This window comes from Limulus polyphemus, unplaced genomic scaffold, assembly GCF_000517525.1.
Source record: "Limulus polyphemus unplaced genomic scaffold, Limulus_polyphemus-2.1.2 Scaffold5039, whole genome shotgun sequence".
In the NCBI taxonomy this organism is placed as follows: Eukaryota; Metazoa; Arthropoda; class Merostomata; order Xiphosura; family Limulidae; genus Limulus; species Limulus polyphemus.
Genome location: NW_013670649.1, coordinates 63,453 through 69,659, shown reverse-complemented (window position 1 = coordinate 69,659; position 6,207 = coordinate 63,453).

Genomic DNA, 6,207 nt, shown 5'->3' with positions numbered 1-6,207 from the left:
TTTTGTCTCCCATCATAATGTGCAACATAATTCGTGAGCTGGTGTGGGTCCACCTTCCAGAATGCCCCAGAATTTTGTCTCCCATCATAATGTGCAACATAATTCATGAACTGGTGTGGGTCCACCTTCCAGAACGTCCCAGATTTTTGTATCCCATCATAATATGCAACATAATTCATGAGCTGGTGGGGGTCCACCTTCCAGAACGTCCCAGATTTTTGTATCCCATCATAATATGCAACATAATTCATGAGCTGGTGTGGGTCCATCTTTCAGAACGTCCCAGATTTTCGTCTCCCATCATAATATGCAACATAATTTATGAGCTGGTGTGGGTCCACCTTCCAGAACGTCCCAGAGTTTTGTCTCCCATCATAATATTCACCGCAATTTGTGTGAAGATGACTGCTGAAAGTTATATAAACAAAAGTTTATTACAAACACACCATGTTGGGTAATTAGATACACTCATTTCGTAAAGATGGTACTACAACTAAAAGGCTAACAGATGGCGTTTTCTGTTAGATGGAAGCTGAGTCGTGACGCTAAACAGCACGTTCTCTGTCACAATTCGAGAAACTGAGAGACAACATTACGTGCTCGATGTGATGGTTTCGGTAAACACCCACTAAGATGAGAGATGCCTTTCTCTGTAAGAACTTGAGAATGTGATAGATGTGCTAAAAGAGGACGTCAGTTCGTTTTCTTAAATATTTTTTTATCAACTAATTCGGAAAAAAAAACACTTCCTAAACTGCAAACCATGTTACTGTTAATAATTTCTTTGTTTGTTTTGGATATTCGCACAAAGTTACACAGATAAACTTTAGCTGTCTGCCCCTAATTTTGAAACGATTGACTATAAGGGGAAGACAACTGACCAGCAACACCCACTGCCAGCTTTTGGGCTCCTCCAATTGAATATAAAGATTTGATTGTCACTTTTTCAAAGCACCAGGACCCTAAGTGCAGAGAGCGATTTGCTGCTTTGGGACACGAACCATGGATTATCGGATTCACAGTCTGATATGCTAACTACTAGGTCACGGCCCAAGGTTAATTGTGTGTTTGTTATTAAGTACAAAGCTACACAATGTGTTATCCGTGCTCCCCGGCTTAATATGATAATCCTAAATTAACCCTCTGAATTTTTTTAAGCAGATAAAATTATACACTACAACAGATTACTGGCGCTACGTGTCAGCTAGGTACGTTGTACCAAAACGACTGGAAATCTCACCACGTCGTTGCAGTCCGTTTCACACGTCCGTGCATTTTGACAAAAGCTATGGAGTGTAATTTCCAGTGCAAAAGGCTCCGTCGTAAGATTGCCATGATCAAAGCACACCACTACTCCCTACATGTTTTCCATAATCCATCTACTGTACAAAGGTTTTTCAGCGCCGATTTCAACAGTCCAATCGCAGAGAAATCAATAAGCAACTTACCTTTTATGGCTTCGTATGGAATAGCATGAATACCCGTTTCATTCTTCAGCTGTTTAAGATAAGCGATGGTTGAACGGATATGTTGTGAAAACACTTGGGTATAGGTAACTGTTGCCTGAGATACATGTATAGCTTTTGCCATTGATCTTTATGTTCGTGGATTCTCACCTGTTACAAAACACTGTACCTTGCTTACCATGGCTGGAATAAGAATTCTTAAAGGTCTTTTTCTGGTTGGTTCTGGTGTCCCAAGTTAATACATCTTATTTTGTTTTGCAATGTAATTTAGTACAATGGACACTCCCTCGTTTCGAATTTTTTTTTACATCAGTAAGAACGATTAATTTACGTCAGATAGAGCTGTTACACAACCTTTCTTCCAAAAAACAAAACCGCCAAATTTTCGGTTGTACCACACTACGTGAAATAAAGTGATAATGTAGTTCTGACACATGCCATCCCACTGCTGTGTTTGTCATGTGACTTGATGATTTACGTACTTAAAGTAGTTTTAATATAAACTACCCAACATTCTACATCTCACGGTTGTCTGTCTTCAAGAAGGTCCTGGTATTATCTGTTGGTTAGTTATGGCGATCGACTCGCAATCTGCGGGTCGCTGGTTCGAATCTCCATTACAGAAGATGCTCGCCCTTTCATCCGTGGGGACGTTATAATGTGACGGTTAATCTCACTATTCGTTGGTAAAAGAGTAGCCCAAGAGTTGGCGGTGGGTGGTATTGATTAGCTACCTTCCTTCTAGTCTATCACTGCTAAATTAGAGACGGCTAGCCCTTGTGTAGATTTGCCTGAAATTTAAAACAAACAAACAAACTGTCTTCAAGAAGCGTTTCAGGTTAAACGTCACTCAACAAATCAGTAAACTTCTGTGAAGTGAAAAGTTTTGTTTGTTTTAGATTTGGCAGTAAAAAAAATAGAATTTATTATATTATACCAAGTCCAAAGAGCCAACAGTTGTCGCTAATATTTCTGTCATTCCTTATAATGAAATCTGCTGAGTTCTTCTGTATTAATTCTTCATGTTAGATAACAACACCGACTGAGAGAACCCTAAAATAATTAACAAGACCTTTATTAAACTTGCGAGGGTAAAACGTATACAGTTATGTTGGGTTTTATCAGAATAATAACGGAATCTTAGAACCTACATAAAACCAACAGTTAAACAACCTCAAGCACTAGTCTGACACAAATGACCTATCCTCCTCAAATACCACAGAAGAACACTCTTCCTCCGAGTAGTTTCAAATCATTAATGGCCTTAAAAGAACGTCCCTAGGTAATTCGTCAGTTTTATTTAGCTTTAAAAGTCACTATATTTTACATACAAGTAAGTATACAGAAAGAGACTTCTGAACCAATTCCCAGGACACGTGCAAAAACTCGATCAGTTTAGACAACGTCTGAGAATAGTAAACGTCAACAGTACAGTGCGAAACATCACAAGGTAAGTAAATATATTGACTAATCACTTGGTAAGATAATTTACTTCGTATCCAGTTTTTTTTTTCATGTTCTTTAGGTTAGGGTGGCAAGATGGTAAATGATTTTTCCTGCCTTTCTTGATACTTTGTATGCGTGATGTAAATCTGTGCCGAAAATAAAAGGATCACAAAGCACGTAAAGGCACTTAAAAGGAATTGAAATGCCTGCTTTTTTTTCAAGCTATTTAATCATGAAAACCGTGAAAGAAATATTGGAAGAACTAATGAATGATAAGTATGTAACTAGGAGCGAAAAAGTGGAGTATTAAAATTCAAGTTAAGTTTTTTTAAAAATTGTAAATTTAAGATCGAGATGTTATCTTTATTATTTTTTAATGATTCCTTTCAAAATCAGATTTGGTTTGCTTTCAAAATACGGACAGGTTCTCGTATGTGTGTGTGTGTGCGTTTTTTTTTGTTTCAGTCCAAAGATACTCAATGGAATTTCTGCGCCGTGCCCACCATAGGTATCGAACTCTGCATTTTGGCGTTATAAATCCTTAACCTCACGATTGAGCAACCGGCGGAGCCCAAAACAGTAAAGCATTCATACATTGATATCTTTAAAAGTAGCGCCTAAACGGTTTTATAAGGCTGGAGACGGACTGTGTACTTTGATAACATACTCGTTATATGTGTAGACTTATTCTTGAGACGAGGCTGGACGTAGCTTAGTATAGTTGATACATCATTTTAAATAAGCTGGAATAAATGGTATTGTTTGATACAAGTTCAATTTGAATATCTTTTATATTTCCAGTTCAGGTGAGATGTATTACTCATAGTGTATTATTATACAATTAATTTGTTAGACAGAAAACCTCCCCCCCTTACCTCCTACATTGTCTCTTTATTTGATAACAGTTAACCAGACATGTTGATAAAGTAACCATAAAATTTGTTAACAGTTAACCACACATGTTGATAAAGTAACCATAAAATTTGTTAACAGTTAACCACACATGTTGATAAAGTAACCATAAAATATATTAACAGTTAACCACACATCTAGATAAAATAACCACAAAATTTGTTCTATTATTTGGTAACAGTTAACCACACATGTTGATAAAATAACCGCAAAATTTGTTTACAGTTAACCACACATCTAGATAAAATAACCACAAAATTTGTTCTATTATTTGGTAACAGTTAACCACACATGTTGATAAAATAACCATAAAATTTGTTCTATTATTTGGTAACAGTTAACCACACATGTTGATAAAGTAACCATAAAATATGTTAACAGTTAACCACACATGTTGATAAAATAACCACAAAATTTGTTCTATTATTTGTTAAGAGTTAACCACACATCTAAATAAAATAACCACAAAATTTGTTCTATTATTTGGTAACAGTTAACCACACATCTATATAAAATAACCACAAAATTTGTTCTATTATTTGGTAACAGTTAACCACACATGTTGATAAAGTAACCATAAAATTTGTTCTATTATTTGTTAACAGTTAACCACACATCTAGATAAAATAACCACAAAATTTGTTCTATTATTTTGGTCACCATTAAAATTGTTGTTCTATAGTAGACACTTAATTTGTGAATATTTTGTTCAAGTGCTTATAGCTGTACATTTATTCAACTTAGACGTCAGCTGCATTAACCCTAGAGATGCTAAAATTGTGAAAGAAGTTAATGAAGGCAGCCTTAATTGTAAAAGAAGGTAATGAAGGCAGCCTTAATTGTAAAAGTAGGTAATGAAGGCATCCTTAATTGTAAAAGAAGATAATGAAGGCAGAAGGTAATGAAGTCAGCCTTAATTGTAAAAGAAGGTAATGAAGTCAGCCTTAATTGTAAAAGAAGGTAATGAAGGCAGCCTTAATTGTAAAAGAAGGTAATGAAGGCAGAAGGTAATGAAGTCAGCCTTAATTGTAAAAGAAGGTAATGAAGGCAGCCTTAACTGTAAAAGAAGGTAATGAAGGCAGCCTTAATTCACAACTTTTATGTTGTTTAGTAATATTGGAAGATAAATAATTACTTTTGTATAACATGTTGCATAAGTTCTTTTAGCTTCATAGGTCTAGCCAATGTTAACAGGACATGTTACATAAGTTCTTTTAGCTTCATAGGTCTAGCCAATGTTAACAGAACATGTTGCATAAGTTCTTTTAGCTTCATAGGTCTAGCCAATGTTAACAGGACATGTTGCATAAGTTCTTTTAGCTTCATAGGTCTAGCCAATGTTAACAGGACATGTTGCATAAGTTCTTTTAGCTTCATAGGTCTAGCCAATGTTAACAGGACATGTTGCATAAGTTCTTTTAGCTTCATAGGTCTAGCCAATGTTAACAGGTTGTAATATAAAACGTGTGCAATGTAAAGGTGTTTGCCTTAGTGTTTAGTGCTCTAGTAATAAGATAATATTACAAAGATAAGCTTACTATCATAGATATATAGTATGCTAAGAGAACCTTGTTTTGATGTTAAATGCAAAGCTTTTAAAAAAAGGATTGAACCCTGAATTTTAGCATTATAAGCCACCAAGCATATTTCTGAGGCAAACTGGGACTCTCAGATAAGTGAAAAGTATAGTTAGAATACTCACAATATGTTAAACTAAAATATTAAAAGAGAATATAGCATCATAAGGTTATCTGTGACGTTCAGATACTATCATATTGGTTAGGTCAAATTACAGAAGATAATATAACATCATAAGGATAACAGTGATTAGGTAGTATTACAGAAGATAATATAACATCATAAGGATAACAGTGATTAGGTACTATTACAGAAGATAATATAACATCATAAGGATAACAGTGATTAGGTACTATTACAGAAGATAAAGTAATATCATAAGCATAAAAGTGATTAGGTAGTATTACAAAATATAAAGTAATATCATAAGGATAACAGTGATTAGGTAGTATTACAAAATATAAAGTAATATCATAAGAATAACAGTGATTAGGTACTATTACAGAAGATAAAGTAACATCGTAAGGATAACAGTGATTAGGTAATATTACAGAAGATAAAGTAATATCGTAAGGATAACAGTGATTAGGTAATATTACAGAAGATAAAATAATATCATAAGGATAACAGTGATTAGTTAAATTACAGAAGATGAAGTACCATCATAAGGATAACAGTGATTAGTTAGTATTACAGAATATCAAGTAATATCATAAGGATAACAGTGAGTAGTTAAATTACAGAAGTTAAGTTCCATCATAAGGATAACAGTGATTAGTTAAAATTACAGAAGATAAAATAACAT